Genomic DNA, 12,809 nt, shown 5'->3' on the forward strand with positions numbered 1-12,809 from the left:
TGGCATTTTCCTTTGGCCTCTTTCATTCCCTTGGCCAAAAGTGTATCATAGTCTGCTGGCTCGTCCTTAGTTTGCTTAGTATGCAGTTTCTTCAGAGCGATACACTGATGTTTGTGTCGCAGGAAACGTGGAGTAACAGGACACTGCATCACGAGCACTTTGGTCCTGGGTGTCTTACCTTCTTTGTTCAAGGGCTTCCTTACAGTACACGTGTAGGCATCATCTTCAGAAAGATTGAAAATTTGCAATTCTGCTAGTTCTTTTGGGCCCCAGGTGACAAGCTGCAGTAGTATCAGTCCAGGAATATCCTTCTCCCTTTTTAAAAAAAAAATAATAACCAAGTTGAGAACACTCAGACTGGCGTCTACAATGCAACCTTGAACAGATTTGTGCTCCTTTCTCCAGTTCTCCTTGGTCTAGAGCAGGAATGCCCCTTACTTAGTGGCAGGCAAAGCACAATCGTTTACTGCGCATCATTATCCCATTTTATATATGAAAAACAGAAGCAGAAAGAGAGATTCATTCCATAAATATTAGGTGCAAGATTTGAAACTATGTCTCTGCTGCCCCAGACCATGCTTCTTCCCCTACATGAAACAGCTGTCTTTAGATAAATATGTAGGGTTGGAACTAAGGCCTAAAACTCTGTTAAAACACTTCCCCAAATTCACACAGCTACTACATAGCAAAGCTAGGATTTGAAACCAGTCTTTCTGACCCTAGGTCCTAAATTCTTAAGCACTTGGATGACTAGGATTTCTAAATCTTCTCATGTAGTTGGATATCAATCTGGAGCTTAAATATATCCTGGGAAGGGGATTACATAAATTTATAACTATTGAGGAAAGTAAAGGAAGAATTATTGATCTTCCCAATTAAAATTAATCCTGTTGGCATACATGGCTCCCAGTATGCAGATATAGATTAGGGAAAGAACCAGGAGTCTCTGTGATCATATCAGCCTGTGTGTGGGCACAGAGGACCTGGTACTCTGATAGAGACAGGGATACTGAGGTTATAGGAGAAACATCTGGGTCTGATACCTGGTGAGTGGACACAGGCAAGTCATCCCAATGCAGTGGAGTAGAGGGTTCAGGGTCCAGTCAGATCAGAAACCAAGAATTAGAGTGAAGATAAAGCAAAAGTGATGACAGTAACCAAAGTTGGAGAGAATTATCTCTGTACTGTTTTGTAAACATTGTGTCTCCTACTTTGTGGGTGAAGAAATTGGAGTTGAGAAAATTTAGACACCTCGCCCAGTGCCAGAGTCAGAATGTGGCTGAACCGAGATTCAAACCCCCAAAATGCCTGGCTCCTCAAGTAGCAAGATGAGGGCAAGGAGCTTTCAGGAGCAGGAGGGTTCAGGTTCATCTGGGCTATTAGGAAATTTACCAACACTCAGCGAAAGCAGAGGGCCACTTGCCCTCAGCATGGCCTTACAGAGGAAGTGCTCAAAAGCCAGCATCCCACAACAGGCACATTCTGAGAGAGGAGAGAACACTTGTTTTTAAATAAAGCCATTTAAACCTCATGATGTGAAGACAGGAGAACAAAGCAGTAGATTCTTCACTATCTTGGGGGAAATGCTCAAACTATTCAGGCAAACGGAAGAAGGAAGGAAGGAGGGGAGAGAGGGGGAAAGGGAGGAAGAGAGGAAAGAAGGAAAGGAGGGAGCAGAAGAGAAAGAAGTGAGGAAGGTGAAAGGGAGAATGAAAGAGAAATGAAGGCAGAAAGGAGGAGATGGAGGGAGAGAGAAAAGAAAGGATAGAGGAATAAAGGAATTAACGGAAAAAAGAGACTTTTAAAAGATGGAATCTACCACAAATTAGAGCCCTCAGCAGTGAATCTATAGATAGCTGTCACCGAAGGTTATTTTTAGATAATGAAATTAAATACACTTTTTATCTTCTGTGCCCCCCGTAGATCATGAGTTCTGGAGATCGTGGTCTACAATACATAGGCAATCTTGATAATTCTCCAAGGACTTAGAACAATACTGTGCATACAGTGGGTGTTGAATAAATAAAAGGTTGACATTGATTGATAGTCTCTTCCCTAAAGGAAATTGATCTCCAATTCAAATCTCCAGCATAACACTGAGCAAGGTTAATCTTCATATCCCCACAGATGGAGACTAATGGGATAGGCCTAAGTAGGCAGAAGTGCATCATGAAACCAAATGGGGAAATGATAGCTATTGTCACCCAGGGAATTGCCAAAAGCAAATGTCACTCATGGCCCCCAGCTCCAATGTCTGAACATTTTTTATTCCCCATAGATATAAACAGACTGGTGAAAGAACACTTATAAAAATGAAACACGCATATAAATAAAGTTTTAACAAATTCTTGAAAACTGACTTTAGCAAGTTGGTCACGAACAACTCTTAGTTATTTGCTTTTGAAAAATGGTAGCTGCTAAAATGTTGAAGGTAGGTGAAAGACAGTTCCTCCTCTTCATTCTCAAACTGAATCTCAGACGAAACACTGCCATATACACAGACAAGTATTGAAAAAGCATACCTCAGCAAAGTGGCCCAGGACTTTGTAAACAAACATCCATTAGCAAGCTGGCACTAAGTAGTTCATGCAACCCGCCCAGTAAATTTAAAGAAGTCCTAACTTTTGTCCTTTCAGGTGCTCCTCAATATCTTAGCCAGTCCACATATCTTAAATACCATTCATTTCACCAATGAGAGCCCATTTCTAATATCCAGTTGCCAGTTTCTCCAGTAAGAATCTATGTCAAATATTCACTACTCTGGTTAACAAAACTACCGGTGTGGATAAGCGATAAGGATAAAAAACATGCCTTTAATAGTTACCTCTGAAGTGTGGCCTTTGTTATTTAATGTTAGATAACCACCCAGGAAGTGTGGATTCCTATTTATAACAACTGCCCCTTGGGTAGAAAAGTCAGCACATACATTTACATTATACTAGCGTTGTGTTGAGTATTTTAAAGTATATAACAAGCAACATAACATAAATGATAAACCATATTTAAATATTTTCCTTTTCTCTTTAAAAATAATGATTTTAATGATTGGCAAATGAAGTACATTCCAATATAGACCCTAAATATATTCAATATTCTCTTCTTGAATATGAGAGAATATAAAAGCAAAATTGCCTATTATTTATATAAACACAAGAAAACCCAGCCACTCCCAGATAATTTCATACCCTGCTATATGACCAATATCCTATTTTGAGCAGCGCCTTTTATGCTTGCATTTTCAGCTGAGAAAGCACACATCAGCTGGAGTCACTCTGTTTCCTAGTTTCTAGGTGTTTGGCTCAAACCCTGATTCCAAAGGCAACTCTGTTGTCCCACGTAAGACTGCGGTAAATACCAGGAGACGTTCAGTCTTAGGTCCCCTCAGGCTCTGGCAGGTACAAGAAGCTCCATGCCTGGACTCAGTGTAGTTCAGCTCCCAATATGTCCCAAACATTTTTCTCAGCATCTTGACCCTAATATGGAAATTAGCTCCTCTCAACTGATTTTCAGAATATGTACACCTGCACTCTCTCCCTCCCTCACTCATTCACTCCCTTATTCAATGTCTTTACTAAAGGTTTGGCAAAGTTGAGGGCTTTATACGTCAAAATACTAAAATTTAAAATTTAACAGAAAACTACTTATTTGGACTATTCTTCTACAGAGACTGAGGTCCCACATCTGGTTGCTTACTCGTCCCTGCCACAGTGGCGTTATTGGTTTCATGACATAGTAGTTACATTATTTGGTAGAGCAGGGTTAGTTACTTTCCTTCAAAGTCTCTCTTCCCTCACCCCCCATGCTTTCAAATTTTGCACCACTGGGTGATTTGATTTTTCCAGTAACACATTTCAGAATTGGGAAGAGCAACAAACGGCATTAGAGTCACCATAATGGCCATTTTAAAGCCATATTATGTGTAAGAAAGAAATATCAGGAGCACTCAGATCATAGGACAATTATCTAGAAATTTTTTTCTTACTTTTTTGGCCGCGTTGGGTCTTTGTTGCTGTGCGGGCTTTCTCTAGTTGCGGCGAGAGGGGGCTACTCTTCGTTGCGGTGTGCGGGCTTCTCATTGCGGTGGCTTCTCATTGCAGAGCACGGGCTGTAGGCGCGTGGGCTTCGGTAGCTGTGGTGCACAGGCTCAGTAGTTGTGGTTCGCGGGCTCTAGAGCACAGGCTCAGTAGCTGTGGTGCACGAGCTTAGCTGCCCCGCGGCCTGTGGGATCTTCCCGGACCAGGGCTCAAAGGCTCAAACCCGTGTCCCCTGCATTGGCAGGTGGATTCTTAACCACTGTGCCACCAGAGAATACCTTTTTTTTTCTTTTTCTTTTGGCTAGAAATTTCTAATACAACTTTTCTAACTTTCATTCTGTGAATCATTAACAAAAGAACTGTTAGCCAGCAAGGGTCATTTCTCCATTCTTCTATTCTCATGGAACCATACATTATTATGTTTCCCACATCTAGTTTTATGATATATAACCTTTCTTTAGTTTTCTACAGAAGAAAATATTGTTTTATTTCCTACGTGAATGAGATCTTACTCTCCCAGAGACAAGTTTTCTCATTCTGTTTGGCTCACTGAAGATGAAACTCTCTGACGATGAAAAACTGACCCTTTGAGATTATAAACATAATCCATGGATATGTTTATATTCCCCCTGAGGTCTGAATTGTAAGGTGATAGAGAAAGAGGCTGACGTATTTATTCCGGATAATCTTCTCATGTTTGTTCCCTTTATTGTTATAAAAAGATAAGTCTGGGGGGCTTCCCTGGTGGCGCAGTGGTTGAGAGTCCGCCTGCCGATGCAGGGGATGCGGGTTCGTGCCCCGGTCCGGGAGGATCCCGCGTGCCGCGGAGCGGCTGGGCCCGTGAGCCATGGCCGCTGGGCCTGTGCGTCCGGAGCCTGCGCTCCGCGATGGGAGAGGCCACAGCAGTGAGAGGCCCGCGTACCACAAAAAAAAAAAAAAAAAAAGATAAGTCTGGGCTCTATTTGCCTATTCAAATGCAAATTAGGGAAATGTGGGCCCTAGTGTCTTCTGATGCCTGAGTATGTGGAGATCAGAGAGCTTGAACTTAGGTAGCATGGGCAGGTATGTTTGCTTCCAGAGCAGTCCTGTCCAGGTGCCTGCAAGAAGTTTGGGGCATGTGGGCTGCCAAGAACTGCACTTTTGGCCACGTAGAAATATATGTTTTGTGAAGGATAAGCAGCAGTGAAATAGCAAATCCATACGAGCAGTACTTCTCAAACTTTAGTGTGTAAAGGAATTACCTGAGCTCTTGCTAAGATACAGTTTCTGACTCAGCATGTCTAGGGTGGGACTGAGAGTCTTTCTAACCAGCTCTCCGGCAATGTCAATGCTACTGGTCCAAGTAGCAAGATGTTAGAGGGACTTCCCTGGTGGCGGAGTGGTTAGGAATCCACCTGCCAGTGCAGGGGACACGGGTTCGAGCCCTGGTCCGGGAAGATCCCACAGGCCGCGGAGCAGCTAAGCCCACGCACCACAACTACCGAGCCCGTGCTCTAGAGCCTGTGAGCCACAACTACTGAGACCATGTGCCACAACTACTGAAGCCCATGTGCCTAGAGCCCGTGCTCCACAGCAAGAGAAGCCACGGCCATGAGAAGCCCACGTACCGCAACGAAGAGTAGCCCCAGCTCGGCACAACTAGAGAAAGCCTGCACGCAGCAACAAACACCCAATACAGACAAAAATAAATAATTTTTTTTTAAAAAAATGATGTTAGAGACAGTGAAGTCCTCATATGAACTCCAGAGGACATTCTAAATACAAGATTTGAATTTTATTTCAGTGGTACTAAGGACCTCATAAGTATATATTCTTTTAAATATCTGAATAAAGTCATACTGTTTTAAATTTCCTTTTTGTGGAAGTATTGGGCTGGCCAAAAAGTTCGTTCAGGTTTTTCCATACGATGTTACAGAAAACCTGAACGAACTTTTTGGCCAACCCAATAATTAGCATACATAATAAGTGAGTAGATTATGCTTCATGGGTTTTTCACAAAGCCATTTAACCACCATCCAGACCAAGGAAAAAAATATTACCAGCATCCCAGAAGCCTCCCCACACCCATGTCTAAATCACTATTTTCCCCCCTCCTCCTCAAACCAACCTTACTCTTACAAGCAGAGATTAGTTTTATCTGCTGTAAACTTTACATAAACAAAATCGTGCAGTAAGTAGTCTTTTGTTTCTAACTTTATTCACCATTATTTTTGTGATATTCATCTACATTATTATATGTAGTTAGTTGTTTCTCATTCCTCTCTACCAGAGTCAACAAACTTTTTCTTGAAAGAGCCAGATAGTAAATATTTTCAGCTTTGACTGCCATATGGGCTCTGGTAAAACTACTCAACTCTGCTGCTGTAGCATGAAAGCAGCCCCAGATGATACACAGACGAATAGACCTGGCTCTATTCCAATTAAACTTTATTTTCAAAAGCAAACATAGGTCAGATTTGGCCTGTGGGTCATAGTTTACTGACCTCTGCTCTATTGCAGTCCATTGTAAGTATTTATCTCTCCATTTTCTTCTTAACGAGTATACTAGTTTTCTATTGCTGCTATAATAAATTATCACAAATTTAGCAGCTTAAAACAATACAAATTTATTATCTCCCAGTTCTGTAGGCCAGAAGTCCAGGTGGGCTCAACTAGCTCCTTTCTTCCAGGTCCTATAAGGCTGAAATCAAAGTGTTGGCTGGCCTGGGATCTTATCCAGAGGCTCTGGGAAAGAAATTGCTTCCTACTCATTCTGGTGGTTGATAGAAGATTGTCCCTTGTAATTGTAGGACTGAGGTCCCTGTTTCCTGGCTGGCTGTCAACTGGAAGCTTCCTTTAGTTCTTCCAGGTCACTCTTTAGTCCTTACACATGGCCCCCTCAATCTCAGAGCCAGCAACAACACATCAAATCCTTCTCACACTTGGAATATCTCTTCTAGAAGCTGCATTGTTTTACATTCCACATTTAAATGTACAGTTTTCCTCAGCTGATTTAGGATATGGTATAAGGGAGTGCTGAAGAATCATTCTTTTTTCCATGTGGCTATCCAGTGACCCAGCACTGTTTAGTGACAGTACTGCCCTTTCTCCACTGCTCTGTGGTGTCAAATTGGCATCAATCAGTGGCCATGTATATGTGAGTTTATGTTTGGACTACTCGTTCCATTGATCTGGTTCTCTATCCTTACACTGCTAATGACTACAGCTTTATTACAAGTGATATGATAGTGTAAGTCTTTGCATTTCGTTCTTCAGGATCACGAGTCTGTCTGAGTTTGATCTGAGACTGATTTTGATTGGCATGTGCTACCTGGTAGGGAGTTTGTAAGGGTGGCCTCCATCTGCCTCTAACCACTGAAACTACCACTGCTCACTGTAAAGAACTAGGATTCACTGTATGAATTACTTGGCTATGGTCAGTTTGCTATGCATTGCTAGGTAATTTTGTACTTTATCCTAAAGGCAAAAGGAGGCAGTAAAACAACTTAAGCAAGCAATTAGAGTTTTTATTGCTTTTTAATAAAGAAGTTAGATGAGACCATGAGTTTCATGGTTAAATCTTGTTTTTAACAAATATAATAACAATCATAAAAAAAAGATGGGTGGTGAATCTGGAGTTTACTGAAGTGGTCACAGCTAGAGATGACAGGGCCCTGAGATAGGCCTGTGACAATGGTTGTGTAGAGAAAGTGGTAGATGTGAGAAAGATTTAATGGATGCTGCTTAGAGATCAATTACATCTAGGGTGTTGACTCCATTGATAAGGGACATAATACCTAGCAATGCTACTGACAAAGAATTCTGGAGAAATTATGTATAAGGATAATGGGTTGAGTATTGAGCACGTTAAGATTAAGTTGCCCGCAACCTATCTAAATGGAAACATTTATCAGAGAGAAATAGGGGCTGGTGCTTGGCAGAGAAATCAAACCTAGAAATAGATTTGGGGGAGTTTTCTGTATTTAGATGGTAATTGGAGCCATGATTGAATCAGACCATCCAGAGAATATGTACAAAACAAGAATAAAAGAGTATTATGGATAGAATCTTGGTGATTGCACCATCTATAAGACATACTAAAAAAGGGAAGGGGGGGAATGATTTGTTGTAAAAATAGGAAGGGAATCAGGAACAAATAATAATCTTAGATCTACCTCATGTTACAACTAACTCTTCAATCACAGAATAATTTCCATCTCAAAATAATAGAGACACAGATGTAGGGAACAAACTTATGGACACCAAGGGGAGAAAGCGGGGGGTAGGAGTGTTGGTGTTGGAATGAACTGGGAGATTAGAATTGACATATATACACTAATATGTATAAAATAGATAACTAATAAGAACCTTCTGTATAAAAAATAAATGAAATTCAAAATATATATATATATTGCACAGAAAAAGATTGATCTTATCTTTGTCCTTTTCTGTAAGAATCCATCAAAACAGTGTTTTCTATAGTTGAAGCATTAACTATAATGTTAATCAAATTATATGACTATATCAGAGATTAAACGAGGAAGTCATTCATAAATAATAATTTTCATGATGCAGTGAGGTAGCCTCATTTTAATTAAAAACAAGTAATGACAGAGAAGTGGAAGGGAAAAAGTCTCAGCTGGAATCAAGTGCTTAGGATTACAAAGAATAAAGGAAATTTTCCTTGGAGCATGGAGATGGTTAAGGTGAGGTGATTAAAATGAGAGGAATTTGGTGTATCCCTATCTTCAATCCAGGGTTCTATTTGCATGCACTGGTTAGACATTGGATATGTCCAGCTTCTGATGATGAGGTTGGGAGTTCCTAGTCATCTCTCTGAAGTTCCTAGCAGGGCCCATACAGTGAGATACCTGAGATGTGGATAATAGCGAAAACCAAGGCATGCTGGGACAGGAAAGCCACTCTCCCAGGCCAGCTGTCCTCAACCTGTGAAGAGTCTGTTGCCCTCGGGGCTCTTGAACACAACAACCAAAGGCCATTGGTTCACAGGTTCCATGTTCATTTCATCCAGTAAAGGAGTTGCTTCATCCACAGGGCAGCAAAACAATATAAAATTAGAGGAGGGAATCAAATCAATAGTCAGCCCAGCAGGAGACAGTGTGTGTTCTCATTTGAGCTGTTAGCAGGTGCACTGGGTGAATACAGATAAGTTGATAAATGGCTGATTCGATAGACTGGTAGCAAACACATGCTTTGCCAGAGATGACTTTTTAAGTCACCATACATCAAACAGACAGTGTCAGCCTTTGAGGATAAACCTGTGAAGCCTTGTTGTGCTCTTTGAACTACCTCTGAGACCGGAGACTGAAAAGGGGCTTGAGTATTCCTCTGAATCCACTGGGAGGATTGAAAGCTTCAAAGAGGAGAGCCATCATATCCAAGGGGAAATATACTGATTGAAGGAACCAGTGTGAAATAGTCTTTAATAATTACCAGAAAGCTGGAATCGACTAGTGTTTTGCTGAGCTATATTTTATCTTTATTGGATTAACTGTGACACAGTAGGTTATGTCAAAGGGAATCTGCATGAATATTAAAAGTAAATGTGGTGTGAATAATAGATAACTTACATTAGATGCACCAGCATGCAGTAATTTTTATTCACCTACATAATTAGATTAAAACAAATCTGCTGAATAAAATACATTGTCTTACTATAATCTGGTTTGAAAACATCCAAAAGTTATGGCCATAAGGATGTTTGCTGGTATTTTACATATAAATACATAATTCACCCTAAGAAATGTTTTCCAAAAGGTTCCTGGTAGTTACAAGAGTAGGTGATTGTGAACATCAGTATTCTTACTGGTCTAGTAAGAACTGCCCTTACGGTCAAATTAAGACTCCTCCAATGTTGATACCAGAATAAAATAACCAACATGCAAGTTTTATGTTCACCTCTGGGAAATGAGCTGTATTTCTCTTTTGGGCTGGGAAAACTGGCATTAAGATTTTTCTGGTAGATCTCAATCCTCCTGGTCTTCACACTGGTGTCCTCTCATCTCCCACCCTCATCTGCCCAGATGCTGTTTGCCATTGCTGAAGAAATTCAGCTAGAATCTGTTGTAACAGGAGGTGGGTTACAACACTTTCTAATTCCACCCAACTATGGATGCTGGGGACTCCCTCATCCACCTCTCCCTGCTCCTTGAGGCTTCTGAATATCCCGGGCTATTGAAAAAGAGAGTGTCCATGCAGGGACGTTTGAATGTGGCTCAGCAAAGTCTATGGGAGGCATGGGCATCACTTCTCCGGGATGATGCACAGGTAATATGCTGGCAGATACAGGCAGAAGGCCCTCCCTAGAGGGCCATGTGGCTCATCAGGCAGGGTTTACTCTCATGTTGATGAATGGGCTGCCGGTCCTAGCTGGTTCCTTACAGCTCTGTGGTACTGGCAACAGATGATGTTGGGCTCTTTCTGCTGATCCTGCTTTCCTCCGTATGATGCTCAGGTGCCATTTCCCTCCCTCATCCAGCTCCTCTTCCCCTTTCTCAGCCCAGCGCACCTTGGCTAAGGTGGCCACATTCCCTGATTCGCCTGGGTCATGTCCTGACTTGCTCATTTGGTGCAAGCATAATGAATAATAATGCCCCTTTTCATTCTCAACAGTGACCCATTTGGACATTAAGTTATGTGGTCACCCTAGTCTCGTCCAGTCTTGCTCGGGAGGTCATTGGCTGAGTCCCCCAGTCTTCTCTTGCAATCTGTTGTTACAGCACAAACTTGATTCCTTGCCTCCTTCAGGGCATTGTGCTTGGGTTCTTAAAAGCCTCTTTTTATCTCCACAAAATCAGCTCTTGCAAACAAAAAGTTTGGCTGTGCAAGTAGGTTTCTGGGGCTGGCTTCACAAGCTTATTTTGAAGTCCAAGATGGAACATTAACTGTTTTGTTTCCTCTTTGTATTCCTGCCACTCTAATTCTACTTGAGGCAATGTAGATGGCTGATGACTGAAAGTGTCATATACAGAAAAGTCCAGAAAAGAAACCCCAAGGGTTTATATGAAAAGTTATTTTCTCACCATTCTCCCACTTCCAAGTCCCCAGTTGCAGCTTGCAATCTCAAGGTATTCTGGTCACACCTTCTGTGCCTGGTGTTAGTTTTGTGGAAAACATAATAATCGCTATTAATTATTGAGTTATGTACTAGCATCCAGCACACAGGTTACCTCATGCACTTGCAACAATCCCCTAAGGAGGTTATTATTATCATTATCCCATTTAACAGAGAAGTTAACTCACCTGAACAAGGCTGTACAGCTCGTAAGTGGCTGAGCCAGAGGTTAAGCCTGGGCAATTTGACTCCAGGACTCAGGCACTTAAAACAAAAAGCACTCCTAACGACACAAAGCTTGCAGATCTATAACTTGGCAGATTAATTAAAATACAGTATAAACTTCTATTCCTAAGAAAGAGGAGGGTATGGTAAATGCTGTCAGAAACCCGTTTTCAATTGTGTAGTTTCCCCCAAATGACCCCCAAATCCTGCCAATAGCAGCTTCCAAAGGGACCTTTGCCGATCTTCTTCTGACAGGATGGGCCAAAAGTCTTCCCCCAAGAATTGCTCTCTTCTCATAATTATTCACATCTGTGTGCCTTTCAGCTCAGAGACATGTTCCCTGCACGGAAAGGGTCAGTGGAGGCGCTGTTTGGTTAAAAGCAACAGCAAGTCCCTCCCTCCAAAGGCAGGGTGTCAGTGTATAACGTGGCACCTGAGCTCCACCTACCGTGCTTCTTGAGGTTGCTCTAAACACCAGAGCCCAGCTGGCCCAGAACCGAGACGCGCTCAGCTCCCAGGTGCCTGCAGTCAGCTCTGAGGACCCTACTCCCTAAACAGCCATCAGAGAGGCTGCCAAGATCACACAGGCTGCATTCTCCCAGAGCTTCTCACAGGAAGTGAGAGACGAAGGGAATCATGACAGAGGTAGAATCTGCAAATGTACCTAGATGCATGTATTGAAAAGGATGGCTAATAACAGATGAATATGGTCTAGAAATCTAATTCACCATGTATATGTGTCAGAGCAGAAATCGTTTAAGCTAGTCTCTCATGAGAATTGATATAGTACATAAATAGAATAACTAGCTGTTATAAATGTAGAGTGCTTTGGGATTGTCAAAGCAATCACACTGAAATTACCCCAGCGATACCTAATCTCCATTATATAGTCAATATGCACGTGGACCTATATTGATAAGATGGAATTAATCTCTCAAACGCAAGGCTGTTTTTACCCTGTTTGAGTTAGGTGTTTTTCAGTGATGGAACAGGTCAAACCAAGACCGGCAGAATGTGTCAGAATTAACACAGGTGTTCCTACATGTTGTGTTTGGGTTGTGATTCTCATTTGTGGCTTTTATTGTTCCCTTCTCAACATTTCACCACAGTGGCAGATGTTTCCTGAGTGTGCACCCCTTGTATTGCTTTACATCCCTTTGCAGAATGATAGTGGGTCAGGGCCTCTCATGAGGCAACAGCTAGTGAATCTGTTATAAATTTTTTCCCCTTGATCAATGTAATGTATGCACGTAGTAGGAAATCAAATAGAAGAGACTGGCTTATAAAATACAGCAAGAGTCTATCATCTCACAGCTTCCCACTGCACTCTGCAAGGGCAGTAACGTTTATTTCTGTTTCTAGGTTTTTTGAGCATTAGACATGGGTCTGAATAATTTGTTTTTAGGGCTAATTTTTGATGTACAAACTTTACATCAATTTAACTTCCTGATATGATTGAAAAGGGTACTCTTTAATATGATCTTCCACACTCTCTT

The 12,809-nt window shown here is 41.7% G+C and overlaps 1 long non-coding RNA gene across 1 annotated transcript in view; it reads right to left on the reverse strand.

Moving 5' to 3' along the window:
* Window positions 1-252: 252 nt before the first annotated feature.
* The window catches only part of LOC136794672 (uncharacterized), a 183,309-nt gene continuing 170,752 nt past the window's right edge, over window positions 253-12,809 (reverse strand). The window contains exon 3 of the long non-coding RNA XR_010841747.1: window positions 253-315. This is a non-coding gene — a long non-coding RNA (uncharacterized lncRNA). The remainder of the gene's footprint in view (window positions 316-12,809) is intronic.

The sequence above is a fragment of the Kogia breviceps genome, chromosome 8 (assembly GCF_026419965.1).
Source record: "Kogia breviceps isolate mKogBre1 chromosome 8, mKogBre1 haplotype 1, whole genome shotgun sequence".
Lineage (NCBI taxonomy): Eukaryota > Metazoa > Chordata > Mammalia > Artiodactyla > Physeteridae > Kogia > Kogia breviceps.